The sequence below is a fragment of the Diuraphis noxia genome, unplaced genomic scaffold (assembly GCF_037042655.1).
Source record: "Diuraphis noxia isolate RWA-SAM2 unplaced genomic scaffold, SU_Dnox_SAM2 contig0004, whole genome shotgun sequence".
Classification (NCBI taxonomy): Eukaryota; Metazoa; Arthropoda; class Insecta; order Hemiptera; family Aphididae; genus Diuraphis; species Diuraphis noxia.
Genome location: NW_028301714.1, coordinates 41,654,552 through 41,670,019, shown reverse-complemented (window position 1 = coordinate 41,670,019; position 15,468 = coordinate 41,654,552). Strand labels below are relative to the sequence as shown.

General features: G+C 26.1%; 1 long non-coding RNA gene across 1 annotated transcript in view; it reads right to left on the bottom strand.

Moving 5' to 3' along the window:
• The window catches only part of LOC149056070 (uncharacterized), a 34,362-nt gene extending 19,124 nt beyond the window's left edge, over positions 1-15,238 (bottom strand). Inside the window, exons 1-3 of the long non-coding RNA XR_016191523.1 lie at positions 15,187-15,238; positions 14,099-14,194; positions 9,941-10,057 (exon numbers count right to left, since the gene is read on the bottom strand). This is a non-coding gene — a long non-coding RNA (uncharacterized LOC149056070). The remainder of the gene's footprint in view (positions 1-9,940; positions 10,058-14,098; positions 14,195-15,186) is intronic.
• Positions 15,239-15,468: the final 230 nt, after the last annotated feature.

The following is a 15,468-nucleotide window of genomic DNA, read 5'->3' as shown; positions in this document are numbered from 1 at the left end:
ACTGCACTATGTATTTTCAAGAAAAATAAAAGTAATAAAATATGAAGGATAATTTAATCATGATAAATTTATGATTTTTAGTGGAAATTGGAGAATAAAGTTTAAAAATTGTATCCACAAAAATAAACTAGAGCTATAATTTGAAAATAAAAATGGTAAGGGTGTATTGCCGCCCGCAGGCAAATGATTTTTAACAATCAAAAAAGGAAATTTGGAAAAAATTATAGTCTTTGAATACACATTAAAAGACTTCACTATATATTTTCAAGAAAATTAAAAGAAGGATAATTAAATCGTGATAAATTTATGTTTTTGAGTGGCAAGTGGCTAATAAAGTTTAAAAATTGTGTCCACAAAATTAAACTAGAGCTATATTTTGAAAATAAAAATGGATAGGGGGTATTGGCGCCCGTAGGCAAATGAGTTTTTAGAATCAAAAAAGAAATTTCGAAAAAATTATGGCCTTTGAATATACAGTGAAGACTTCAATATGTATTTTCAAGAATAATAAATGAATTAAAATTTGAAGGATAATTTAATCATGATAAAATTATGTTTTTTAGTGGCAAGTGGCTAATAAAGTTTAAAAATTGTATCCACAAAAATAAACAAGAGATATATTTTTGTAAAATAAAAATGGAAAGAGGGTATTGGCGCCCACAGGCAAATGATTTTTAAGGATCAAAACAGAAATTTCGAAAAAAATATAGTTTTGGAATACACAATAAAAGACTGCACTATGTATTTTCAAGAAAAATAAAAGAAATAAAATATGAAGGATAATTTAATCATGATAAAATTATGAATTTTAGCGGAAATTGGATAATAAAGTTTAAAAATTGTATCCACAAAAATAAACTAGAGCTATATATTGAAAATAAAAATGGAAAGGGGGTATTGCCGCCCGCAGGCAAATGATTTTTTAGAATCAAAAAAGAAGTTTCGAAAAAATTATGGCCTTTGAATATACAATGAAGACTGCAATATGTATTTTCAAGAATAATAAATGAAATAAAATATGAAGGGTAATTTAATCATGATAAAATTATGTTTTTTATTGGCAAGTGGCTAATAAAGTTTAAAATTTGTGTCCACAAAAATAAACTAGAGCTATATTTTGAAAATCATAATGGAAATTGGGTATCGGCACCCGCAGGCAAAAGATTTTTAAGGATCAAAAAAGAAATTTGGAAAAAATTATAGTCTTGGAATACACAATAAAATACTGCACTATACATTTTCAAGAAAAATAAAAGAAGGATAATTAAATCGTGATAAAATTATGTTTGTTAGTGGCAAGTGGCTTATTAAGTTTAAAAGTTTTCTAAACAAATATAAAATCGATTCATATTTTGAAAAATAAATTGGAAAGGGGGTATTGGCGCCCGCAGGCAAATGATTTTTTAGAATAAAAAAAAAAAATTGGTATCAAATTATGGAATTAAAATACACAATGAAGACAGCACTATGTATCTTCAAGAAAAATAAAAGAAGGATAATTAAATCGTGATAAATTTATGTTTTTTAGTGGCAAGTGGCTAATAAAGTTTAAAAATTGTATCCACAAAAATAAACTAGAGCTATATTTTGAAAATAAAAATGGAAAGGGGGTATTGCCGCCCGCAGGCAAATGATTTTTAACAATCAAAAAAGAAATTTGGAAAAAATTATAGTCTTCGAATACACAATAAAAGACTGCACTATGTATTTTCAAGAAAAATAAAAGAAGGATAATTAATTCGGGATAAATTTATGTTTTTTAGTGGCAAGTGGCTAATAATAATGTTAGTAAAGAAATAATATATGATGGATAATTTAATCATGATAAAATTATGTTTTTTAGAGGCAAGTTGCTTGTAAAGTTTAAAAACTGTGTCCACAAAAATAAACTAGAGCTTTTTTTTGAAAATAAAAATGGAAAGGGGGTATTGGCGCCCGCAGGCAAATGAGTTTTTAGAATCAAAAAAGAAATTTCGAAAAAATTATGGCCTTTGAATATACAATGAAGACTTCAATATGTATTTTCAAGAATAATAAATGAATTAAAATATGAAGGATAATTTAATCATGATAAAATTATGTTTTTTAGTGAAAATTGGATAATAAAGTTTAAAAATTGTATCCACAAAATTAAACTAGAGCTATATTTTGAAAATAAAAATGGAAAGGGGGTATTGCCGCCCGCAGGCAAATGATTTTTAACAATCAAAAAAGAAATTTGGAAAAATTTTAGTCTTGGAATACACAATAAAAGACTGCACTATGTATTTTCAAGAAAAATAAAAGAAGGATAATTAATTCGTGATAAAATTTTTTTTTTAGTGGCATGTGGCTAATAAAGTTTAAAAATTGTGTCCACAAATATAAACTAGAGTTATATTTTGAAAATAAAAATGGAAAGGGAGTATTGGCGCCGACAGTCAAATGATTTTTAAGGATCAAAAATGAAATTTCGAAAAAATCATGGCCTTGAATATACAATGAAGACTGCACTATGTATTATCAAGAATAATAAATGAAATAAAATATGAGGGATAATTAAATCATGATAAAACTATGTTTTTTAGAGGCAAGTTGCTTGTAATGTTTAAAATTTGTGTCCACAAAAATATACAAGAGATATATTTGTAAAATAAAAATAGAAAGAGGGTATTGGCGCCCGCAGGCAAATGAATTTTAACAATCAAAACAGAAATTTGGAAAAAATTATAGTCTTGGAAGACACAATAAAAGACTGCACTATGTATTTTCAAGAATAATAAATGAAATAAAATATGAAGGATAATTTAATCATGATAAAATTATGTTTTTTAGTGGCAAGTGGCTTGTAATGTTTAAAATTTGTGTCCACAAAAATAAACAAGAGATATATTTGTAAAATAAAAATAGAAAGAGGGTATTGGCGCCCGCAGGCAAATGAATTTTAACAATCAAAAAAGAAATTTGGAAAAAATTATAGTCTTGGAAGTCACAATAAAAGACTGCACTATGTATTTTCAAGAAAAATAAAAGAAGGACAATTAAATCGTGATAAAATTATGTTTTTTAGTGGCAAGTGGCTTATTAAGTTTAATAGTTTTCTAAACAAAAATAAATTAAATCTATATTTTGATAATTAAATTGGAAAGGGAGTATTGGCGCCCGCAGGCAAATGATTTTTTAGAATAAAAAAAAAAAATTGGTATCAAATTATGGAATTAAAATACACAATGAAGACTGCACTATGTATTTTCAAGAATAATAAATGAAATAAAATATGAAGGATAATTTAATCATGATAAAATTATGTTTTTTAGTGGCAAGTGGCTATTAAGTTTAAAAATTGTGTCCACAAAAATAAACTAGAGTTATATTTTGAAAATAAAAATGGAAAGGGAGTATTGGTGCCCGCAGGCAAATGATTTTTAACAATCAAAAAAAAATTTGGAAAAAATTATAGTCATGGAATACACAATGAAGACTGCACTATGTATTCTCAAGAAAAACAAAAGAAGGAGAGTTAAATCATGATAAAATTATGTTTTTCAGTTGATGAAAATGTTTAAAGAATTTTGAAAATTGTGAACACAAAAATAAACTTGATTTGTTTGTAGTTTGTTGAACAATTTATGATCAGAGGACTCATTATTTACTTTGATTAACATTAGTTCATATGAAATACTGGTATAACACTACTACTTGTATGGCTTTAAAACCGTGATCCAAATTATGTCAATATTAATCAGGTATATATAATATTTTAAGTATTAAGTATTCATTATAAAAGCTAAGAAAAAAGTATGTATAATTAACTAATATATAAGTATAATATTATATTTTAGTATAAATGTAGTATTAATATTTTCCTCGTTGATTTTTAAATATTTTTCATTGTTATGTTGACAATTTCGAATACCTTGTTAGTTAGTAAGAAAGGTTCTATGCAAAGCTCACGACCAGTGATGATAGTCATCTATCATCACTTGAGCTTAACTTACCATTGTGTTAGGTACCTAACCTAAACTAACCTTCTGATGACTTATGTAGGTAACCATCTACTTGTCCGCGGGGAAGGCAGTGCCGTAGCCAGGGTTAGGATTTGAGGAGGGAAGAAGTGTATACAGTACTATACACCCAATACCCCTCGGGAAGGCTGACTACGACACTGGGTTTAATAAGTATCAATCTAAATGATCGTAGAACAATAAATGCTATTTGGGTAACGCGTGACAAACGGATGGTTAACTAGGACACTTTGAATAAAAAGATCCTTAGTTGATTTCCGATATAAGTGTTTACTTATCAAGTTGTTCTATTGATTGTTAACCTCTTAGAAATAGCTCTTATTATTAAGATGTTGAGCCTCTTGAAATATTTTTCCCCCTACTAGAGTTTTAGGACTTCGGTGCAACTGCTTCTTAGATAATATATTACCTATGAATAGAGCCATGCACATTTTTTTGATGTATATAATTTTAAGCACATATTTATATGACGACGAGTGTCTGGCGAGTACCTATACGTGAAGGGAATTGTTGTTAACACATCCATAGTAGTACGTTCTATCAAGTCTGAATCGAAAATTGTCATCTTAACTCGCAAGTATGATTGGATGTAAATTGTACAAGTAATAACTAATAATTATTAAAGATTTATGTGTTTGTATTGTCTCCTGTTGAAGAGAATGAGAGTGCGAAATCCTCATTAAAGCAAAACAACTTTTGTAATATTATTACATAAATTGTGTAATATCTAAATTATTTCCCCCTCCAACACACCAAAATTATAATAGTTATCATGCTTTTCTGGGCCCAAAAACGTCGGGTGGTACCATAATGGTAATTTTATTTTTATTTTTATATGGTACCTAATAAAAACGACTCTAGACACCAAAAATTGAATTATTACGATTTTGAATATTTTTTAAATGAAATGATCTAAAAAAATGTTTAAACAATCTTTTCTACAATAAAATATTATTATTTATTATTTCAACATAAAATTTTGCTGTGTGATTGGTAATCTTTACATCACAGTGTCTGTACATTTTTTATAACAAAGGTCAAGTGTCCAGAAGAAAATTTATCTAAAATATCTCAAATTACATACTTATTGTTAATTATTATTATTAAAAAGTTATAGTATGAAGTATAATATCTCATATAGACTTAAACAATGTACTATTGGTTTCTTAATATTTTTATATACGTTTTTTTTTTTAAACGAATCCTTCGGCAATTATATATCCATATTGCGTGTGTTTGTTTAGAAACACGTGAGTATGTGGGGTAAGGATTCGTCACTAAGAACCCAGGTGGTCACCCATCCAGGAGCTAGTGACGCCAGGCAATGTTTGACCACGGCAAATCACCGCGCCACACCATACCCCAAAATACAGTATACGACTAGTGTGCAGTGCATAAACCAGGCCAGAGGCAATTTTTTTGTTTTCGAGATATCAACTGCATAACCTGATTTTACTGTTTGGTTTTAAACACCTGTAAATAATACGAGATTTCGTCACTAAGAACCCAGGTGGTTGCCCATCCGGGAGCTAGCGACGACAGTCGATGTGGTGACCTTTAGGTCCAAAATTTACTTTTTTAACATATAGAAACCATATCTATTAGATGAGACAATTAGTACTTGTACGTCTATTTTTTATCAAGTTCAAGAATGCTTTTTTATTTTTATAGCTAATAATAACAACAACACGTATGTCACTTAAAATATTGAATACCTAGATAATAAATACATACGTGAACAACAACATTTTTTTTTTTTTTTTATTTCTAAAATCTTAACTTTTAAAAATTTCATTAGACTAGTCGAAAAAGTATACGATTAACACTAGTATAGATTCCAACACTCAACTAAAATAATACTTTAAAAATGATTGTATTTCTCAGAAAAATTACCTATCACCAGATCTTATTTCTTCTTAGAGATTTGGATTTATTTTAAAAAATCTAGTAATATAAGTTGTTTTCAATTTCATAATGAAATTCTTTTAACTCTTAATCACCTTCAAAAGTTGTTTTTCTTTTATCTGGACAAATTACTATTACAAACTTTTATTTTAAAACATTTTATGTTTTCTAGAGCAAAGACTTTTTATGCATTTTATATTTTTTTTATTTTTTGTAAGCTTTATTGTATGCTTATTTCTAGGGTAGTAGTAGTACACAGCATATTTAAAAACTTATGTGATAAAATTCTAAATGTTTTAAGTACATATTTTGATAGTTTATCGAAAATCAAGCACTTAGGTAAATATTTTTATGGATCAAAATATAATAATATTAAATATGAAAGAAAAATGAAATTTTTACTAACACTTTATAATTATTTTTTTTTTATATATACAATATATCATGTGTCTCAAATAACAGGGTACACTTTATTGCTCATTAATCTGTAAATATCTTTAATTCTGTTTGTTGGACATTAAACTAGACAAACCAATCATAAATTCCTATATGACTTAAAATTCTTATAAGTAGTCATGTATTTCTTCATTCTTTTTAAATGGAAATCCCTATTTTAAATATCATGAAATTGTCATATAAGGAATGCATCTGATCATACCAATCTAGTATGTTGGACTACAATATAAAAAATTTAATTTTCAATAATTTACAAAATAAATAATGCTATTGTACACTATAAAAAAAACCAAATTTACCGGAGACCAAACCAAAAAACTAAGAAGTATAAATAAAATATAAATAATCACACAGAGATGTTTAGATTCAAATAAAATAAAAATATATTATTACTATATCCTAGTCCAAATGATGACTAATAATAAATAAAATATAATCCAAAGAACATTAAAACATTTTTTATAAATGAATTAAACACAGAGATGTTTAGAATCAAATAAAATAAAAATCTATTCTAACTATATTATAGTCCAAATGATGACTAATGATAAATAAAGATCAAATAAATATATTAATATAATACCAAATAAAATTAAAATTATAGTCAAAGCGTTGAATAATAATAAATAAAATATAATCCAAAGATTAACACATTTTTTATAGAAGAATTAAACACAGAGATGTTTAGATTCAAATAAAATAAAAATATATTATACCTAACTATATTATAGTCCAAATGATGACTAATAATAAATAAAATATAATCCAAAGAAAATTAAAACATTTTTTATAAATTAATTAAGCACAGAGATGTTTAGATTCAAATAAAATAAAAATCTATTATAACTATATTATAGTCCAAATGATGACTAATAATAAATAAAGATCTAATAAATACATTAATATAATATCAAATAAAATTAAAATTATAGTCAAAGCGTTGAATAATAATAAATAAAATATAACCCAAAGAAGATTAACACATTTTTTTAAAAAGAATTTAACACAGAGATGTTTAGATGTTTAGAGACTTTAGATTCAAATAAAGTTAAAGTTATAGTCCAAACGACGACTAATAATAAATAAAATATAATCCAAAGAAGATTAACACATTTTTTTTAAAAGAATTAAACACAGAGATGTTTAGATTCAAATAAAATAAAAATATATTATAGTCCAAATGATGACTAATAATAAATAAAGATCAAATAAGTATATTAATATAATATCAAATAAAATTAAAGTTATAGTCCAAACGACGATTAATAATAAATAAAATATAATCCATTAAATATCCCTACTATACCAAACTTTTGATTCGAGTATAAAAATATTAGCATGACATTTTACTAATCTAACACATGTCTCGTGAATAAACAACATAACAATATATTAAAAAAAAAAAAAAAATACTCATGGGAAACAAAATGTAGAAGTCTACGCCAATCACAAAATCAACAAAACCAAGTTGTATGAGTACCACTAAAATATATGAGTTAAAAGAATTTTAAGTCATATAGGAATTTATGATTGATTACAGGGTATAATTAAAGGGTAATGAGTGATAAAGTGTACCTACCCTGTTTTGTGGGACACACGGTATATATATATAAACATATGATAAAATGCATAAAATATTTAATTAAGTAATTTTTATAGTGTAATAAAAGAATGTAATTTTTTTAAGGCATATCTAACTGTATATATTTGATGAATTATTAGTAAGTACATAAAAGTCCTATAGCTCTACAGTTATTAATTATAACTTTTACTTCCAATCATGCCTCCTTTCAATTTTATTTTTTTAATCACAATCATAATACAACTTGTAAAGTAATATTAAACAAAAGTATTCAAATATTTTATTTTGAAATTGAATATTTTGAGAATGAGAATTTATAATATTTAAATTTTTTTACTTATCAAGCCACAACTCTAGTACCTTTTTTTATTGAGCATTACAATACTTTTCATAATAAGACTATTAACTATAATATGTTTAATGAAATTGTAAATTTGTATATAAAAATAAAATTTGTTATTTTAAAGATAATATTCATTTGATTGATGTGATATCTTAACAAAATATGTAATGACAAAGTCATACTTTCTACAAGACTTATAATAATGTAAACAGTCAACAATCAAGAGCTTTTTTGACTTGATAACACTTAAGAGGATGTCAGTGAATTTCTTTTTTTTTCTCTCTGACCCACGCACAACATAGCAAATATTACGTTCACTATAATCATAATAATTTCTAAAATTAGAGTGAAATGGCCTCTTTTAAAATTTTAAGAAACTTATGATTAATACCTAGAGCAACTTATAGGCTATATTTGAAGCGAGTTATGAATACTTTAAAATACTCATAACTCACTTAATAATTAAAGTATAATAAGCCTATGATATGCCTTAGATAAAAATCTAACCATTCATTTTTCTCTAATTTTTGAAATTATTAAGATTATTGTGAACAAAAAATTTGATGTATTGCGCATGAGTCGGAGAAAAAAAATTCCACCGAAATCCTCTAAATCGGCCTAACCAACCTTCTCTTTTTATTCTATCCCATAAGTCGAAGGTTGTAAACCTTACCTAACCTGGTAGTATCACTCAAAGTGTCGAGTGACCTTTGCAATTTAAGATCCTTTCCTACATATTCAGAATTGTTAACATAACTTTTCTACCTAACTATTCCCATTCCCCCACCTAACCTTATCCTCTCTCTCTCTCTGCCACTACCCCTGTTTCTTCCTATCCCTATCACACCCTCCCCTTCACCTATCTCACTGACTCTCACAACCTCTCACAATTCTCTCTCACTTTTTTGTTCTGTTCCCCCACCTAACCTTATCATGTCCCTTTGACACTACCTCTCTTTCGCCCTATCACTTTCACACCATCCCCCTCGCCTATCTCTCTCACACTCAATCGTCTGACATTACCCCTCTACCCGTTTTTCTCACACTGGCACCCTCTCATTCACTTTATCTCCTTATCCTTCATCCTATCTACCTCTCTCACTCCCTCTCACACTATCCTTCTCTCAGCCCTCTCTTTATAAGTCACTCTCTAGTACCTACCTTACCTAACCTAACCTAATCTAACCTTACCTCACACTATCTATCTCTCTTACTATCCCTCCTTTTCTTTCTCACTCTTTTTCTCTCGATTTTTTTTCTGCTTCTCTACCATCTCTCTACACAACTTCTCACTATCTCTCTCACTCTCTCTCTCTCTCTCTCTCTCTCTCTCTCTCTATCCCCATATCTCTTTATCCTTCTCTGCCCCCACTCTCAAACTCCCAGTCCCTATAGTACCTACAGGTCATCGTACCTGATAATTGGTGAAAATATTTAAATATCATTGAGGAAATTATTAAAAAAAAATTTTTTAAATATTATACCTGACCAATTTCCTAATTTTTATCATGATTTTATTGATAACTTGAATAGTGTTATACCAGTGGTTACAAAACGAATAATTAAAAAATTACAAGTAATCTATCCTCTGCTCAATTAATAAATTAATAAAATAAAAATAAACCTACTGAAAAATAGAAAATCACATACCTAATATCTGAATCTTCTATAAAACTTCATCTTCGAAACATTGTTAATACATTTCACACAGGCTTCAACAACGAATATGATATTTAGTTGACAAATCTTCACTGACGAATACCATCTCTGAAATTTCAATAAAATATTCAACAATATTTTCTGACCTATTCATTTTAGATTCTAAACGAAGTGATGAATGTATTGATTTTACAATGATGTGTGTTTTTTTTTGTGTATGTACAGCATAACTAGTCGAAATAATGCTTCAAATTCAAACGTTGGGGGTGGTTTCCGATGTAAAAGTGAATATCCTTTGTGCATTATTAAGGTCAAAAGTGAACATTTTCCTACAGTTTTCAAAAAAATCGATTTTTTTATATGGTTGTAATTCAAAAACTAATCAACGTAAACACTTGAAATTTTCGCCAAATGTATATGTTAATGTAATCTATATAAAGTTAAATTTTAGAGTTATTTATAGACCACTGAAATTTTAGATATTTCTGAAAATTTTTTTGGCCCAATAAAAAAACTTGAAAATTGAATACAAAGTTTCTCATAAGTTATTCTTATAGTAATTAAAAAATTATAAGAATACATAGGCACGATTTTTTTTTATAAGCGTTTATAGTTCAAATTTTTACGAAATCTGTCGAAAACGCGAAAATTTGCAAGCAATTTTGAAGTTGAACAATCAAAAAATGTTTGTGTTTATAACTAAGGATTAAAAATACAACACTAAGTTTTCAATACGATTTCTCTCAAGTAGCTATAGAGAAAACTCGAAGCATCATTATAGGAAAAATTTTAAGTGCGTTTGAATTTTAAATTTTTACGAAATAGCGTAACGATAACGATTTATATCCTCAAACGATTTTAAATATTTGTTATAATTCAAAAAGTATAAGTCGTAGATACTTGAAAATTTTACCAGTTATTTAGATTAGCATTTTCTTTACATGATTTAATTTTCAAAATATTTTGACTTTTATGGGATATTCATAGATAACTGAAATTTTCAATTTTACTTTAAGTGTCGATAAAATTTTTTTGGCCCTATCAAAACACTTGAAATTTTAATATAAAGTTTCTCATAGGTTAAAATTATTATTAAAAAATATTAGAATACATAGGCACAACTTTTTTATTTTATTAGCATTTAAAGTTCAAATATTGACAAAAATTCGTCAAAACCATGAATATATTTTTTTCTTGTCTGTCATCACGTTTTGGGGCAGTAAAAGTGCTTCGATATTTGCCTTCAGTTCCTTATTCAATCAGAAAGTGAATCTAGTTGGTACTTTGGTGGTCAAAAGTATTCTTAATATTTTTGTAAATAATCGGAATAAACAAACTAAAAATTAAGGGAAAAACGGGAAATTTTACGCACAATCAGTTTTCGACAAAATCGATTTTGATTTTTGATGTAACTTTAAAACAAATGACCATTGATACATGAAAATTTCACCGAATGTTTATATAAATATATTCTATCCACCATGAAATTTTCAAAAAATTTTGACATAAGTTGAACTATTCATAGGCATATGCAATTTTCGATCATTATTAGTTTTTTTTAAATTGGTATCAATAAAAAATTATTAATTAATTTTATAAAAAATTATCATAGTCACAATTTCTTTTATAAGCATTCAAATTTTGAATTTTGACAAAATACGTAATAATTACAAAAATTCGCAAATTATTCTAAACTAGAAATTCGTAAAAATTTTCTTTTTATATCTAAGATTTGAAAATTTAATACAAGATTTCTTACAAATTTTTCAATCTTTATTACAAAAAAAATATCTTCCGGAAATTCAAATTAAATTTTAATTAGCATTTGAATTTCAAATATTGACAAAAATTCGTCAAAATCGTGAATATTTGCAAATTATTTTGTAGTTCAAAGTCCATAATATTGTTTGTATTTATATCTAAGGACTAAGGTTATAAACAGGGCTCGGAAGTTATAGAACTGATAAAGTAATTTTTTAGCGCTTTAATATGCACTTAAAAACACCACAATAAGTAAGCGCTATAAATAGCACTTAAAATTGGAAAATATGTAAATTAAAATTTCATTAACAAACATTTTTTATTTAAAATTTTTTTATAAACTAATTTTTAGACTTTTTTAAATTATACATGTTTTATATAAAATATAATATAATAAATATTTGAGAAGTAGGCACTTTTCCGGCTCAGGAACATTTTCTATCTAACCTTCGAACGAATTCGATAACTGCATTACATTTGATAAAATTTTAAAAATAACTAAATTATTGGATACGAACGGAATAACCTGTGCGATCGGAAATAGTAACTAAAATGTACCTACTGTTTGTCTTCGTTAGCATAAATGTATTCAATACAATTTAGTTTATTTTCATTTTATATAAAATATGCTTGTAAATAGCACTTAAAACTCAAAATTAGCAAAATAGCACTAAAAATCACAAATATTCAAAAATTAGCAAAATAAAATTTTGTATATGACATTAGAGAAGTTTGAAACAATTTTGTATCTTACTCTGAATGTCCTAAGACCAACCAATAAAAATATGCATTTGCTAGAACTTTCGAGCCCTGGTTATAAAATTTAATGAAAAATGTTTTGAGCGTTTGAGTTTTAAATTTTTATGAAATCGCGTAATGATAACGATTTTTCCTCAAACCAGATATATGTATATATTTGATAATACAAGGTATTATGAATTATAATAACTACATGCAATGTTTTTAGAAAAATTGATTAACCATGCCTTATGCAAAATGCGTCTTAACTGAAAAATAAAATATTTGTTTCAAAATAGAATATATGATAATATTTAAATATAATATACCTATCCTAGACTGACAAATCATCTCCGTTCAGAATCGTTTTTCGTATACAATGATACCTATTATTGTATTCAAATTTAACCTACTATTGACTTAATACGTCAAAATTACGGCAATGTTCAAATTATCTTAGATAGAAATTCATAAAAGTTTTTATTTTTAGATCTAAGATTGGAAAATTTAATACAAGGCTCCTAAAATATTTTTACAATAGCAGTTGAAAAATAAAAGAAATACATAGTCACATTTTTTTTTTTACAAGCATTCAAATTTTAATTTTGACAATATACGTACAAATCACAAATATATAGCTAAACAACCCGTTTAATGTTATTATGTGTTTTGATTATTTTATTCAAGAACCTATTAATTTTATATGGCTATAAAAACATTATACCTACTGTATGGCTACTAAAACTCTCTAGTACCGATTTTTATTTTAATAATTTTTTATACAAATTTTAATTATTATTGCGTATTTTAGTTTGTTTATTTATTTTATTTCAAGAATTCATGAATATTATAATTATTATTCTATAATAATTTTTGAAAGATTGAGTTTTATAAAATAAAAATTCGATTGCAATAAATTAGAGTTTGGTTATTTACTTAACTTACGTAACTTCATAATAAATAATGACTGTACAAATTTGAAGAAAATAATAACTCCTGTGTGTATGTATTAGGTAGATACACTATTTTAACAGATATTTATTATATGTATGATAACTAAGTTATAATATATTTTTCATAACCGCTTAGTTCACCACTCAGTGATCAATTCTTTTAGTCTTTAGGTCATAGGGCTTTATAAGTGTACCTACAATGCAATAACTTAATAAGTACCTATGATATTAGATATAAGATAAAGAATAAAGGTTATAAATAACTATAAATATCTATAATATACATAATTTATCGAAATAAAATATATTTTATTCTAAATTCCTGACTTCTAACGTTGGATTTCGAACAAATTACCATTTACGAATTAAAATTGATCCCTATGAGTTTTGGAGACTAGAGTTATCAGTTAAAACGGATATTACAATTAACTAACTAAACAAAAATTGAAAAATGTTAATTACAAACACATACCTAGGTTATAATTATGAAATTATAATTATTATACGTCTGGCAACCTGAAAAACGACGCAGCGCGTTTATATTATTCGATCTCGCGTATTTCTTAATTTCGCGCTTAGAAATAAAATATGCGTCAAGGATACTTGGAACTTGGGAATATATTTTTCGTGACGTTAAATATTTATTTAAAGCCTAACATAAGATTCAAGCCTCAAAAGAATATGAAAATAAACTTACCTCAAACATCGACTCTTTTTCGGGGTTTTGGCGAAATCCGAGACGTGACACTCCGATACCGACGTAAGAACGCATCAGATTGAAGTTAATTGAAGTCTGAAAATATTATTAATTATGAAATTAAAATTATACGGAATACAGAATATTTTTAGTTCATATTTGCTCTATTGCTCATTAAAAAATTATAATTTTATAATCTTTAATCGACTGCCACTTCTAGCTGATTCTGAAAAGACAATTGCCACAGATTATATATTATGTTACGCTAATAGGATAAATCCAAAGATATGTAATATTTCAATTAAACTTCTATTACCAAGGAGGTTCACGTTTATGAATAATGTTCATTTAAATAATTAAATGTGATACAACAATAACCAAAAAATATTTGTAATTTTAAATTTAAATTATAATATAATATATTATTTTTCTTAGCCTATTTTTGTTTGATTATTGATTACGATCATGCTTCTTTTATGCATTACAGGTATTATATATCTAAAATGATCCGATTAATGTTTAATTTTTATCTTCCCTACCTAGTTATAATGTGTTAATTTATTTTTTTTGAATATTTTATTCAAGATTTTATTATTTCTTCACTAGTTCACTAACCACAACAAGTTATCTACTAAAACTCGGATACCTACCGGTTCGTTTTTATTTTAATAACGTAAAGATTAATTATAATTACTTGTATTAATGTTTATTTATTTTACTTCGATAATTTTTAAAAATATTATTCCAATTTATTATTTATTAATTTTTGATATATTGTGTTTTTTTTAGAAAATAAATAATAAATTCAATTTTAATAAAATATTGAATTAGGCACCTACGTAAAATATAAATAACCTATTCATGAAAAAAACCTAGACATAATTAATTTTTTAAGAAAAACAAAATTGTTCAATCTTATATAAAAAAAAAAATGTTTTATCCCGATTAAATAACTTACCATTGTATCAGTACCTACATATTATAATATATCATTATTGTAAATAAGTGTAACTAATGGCCTAAATAAGTGTACCTCAATTCTTTTATTATATTAAGCCGCAAAAGAATTGGTATTAAAACAAACTTACCTTAAATATCAATTATTTTGGGCTTTGTTAGAGTCCGCGACGTGTATGCACTATACTAACTATTAAATAAATGTGATTACTGCTTTTAAAGTTAAAATTAAGTTAAACAGTGTACACATTAATTTTCCGTACCGACCATGTCGGGCGACAACTAGTTTGTAAAATTCCAAGTCAAAAGGTCTTTCCGAATACGAAACTAATAATTAATTACAAATATGTAATTTATTATAATTAATTAATTATCTACGGCAAAAGCCACCAATATGCCAATCATGTGCCACC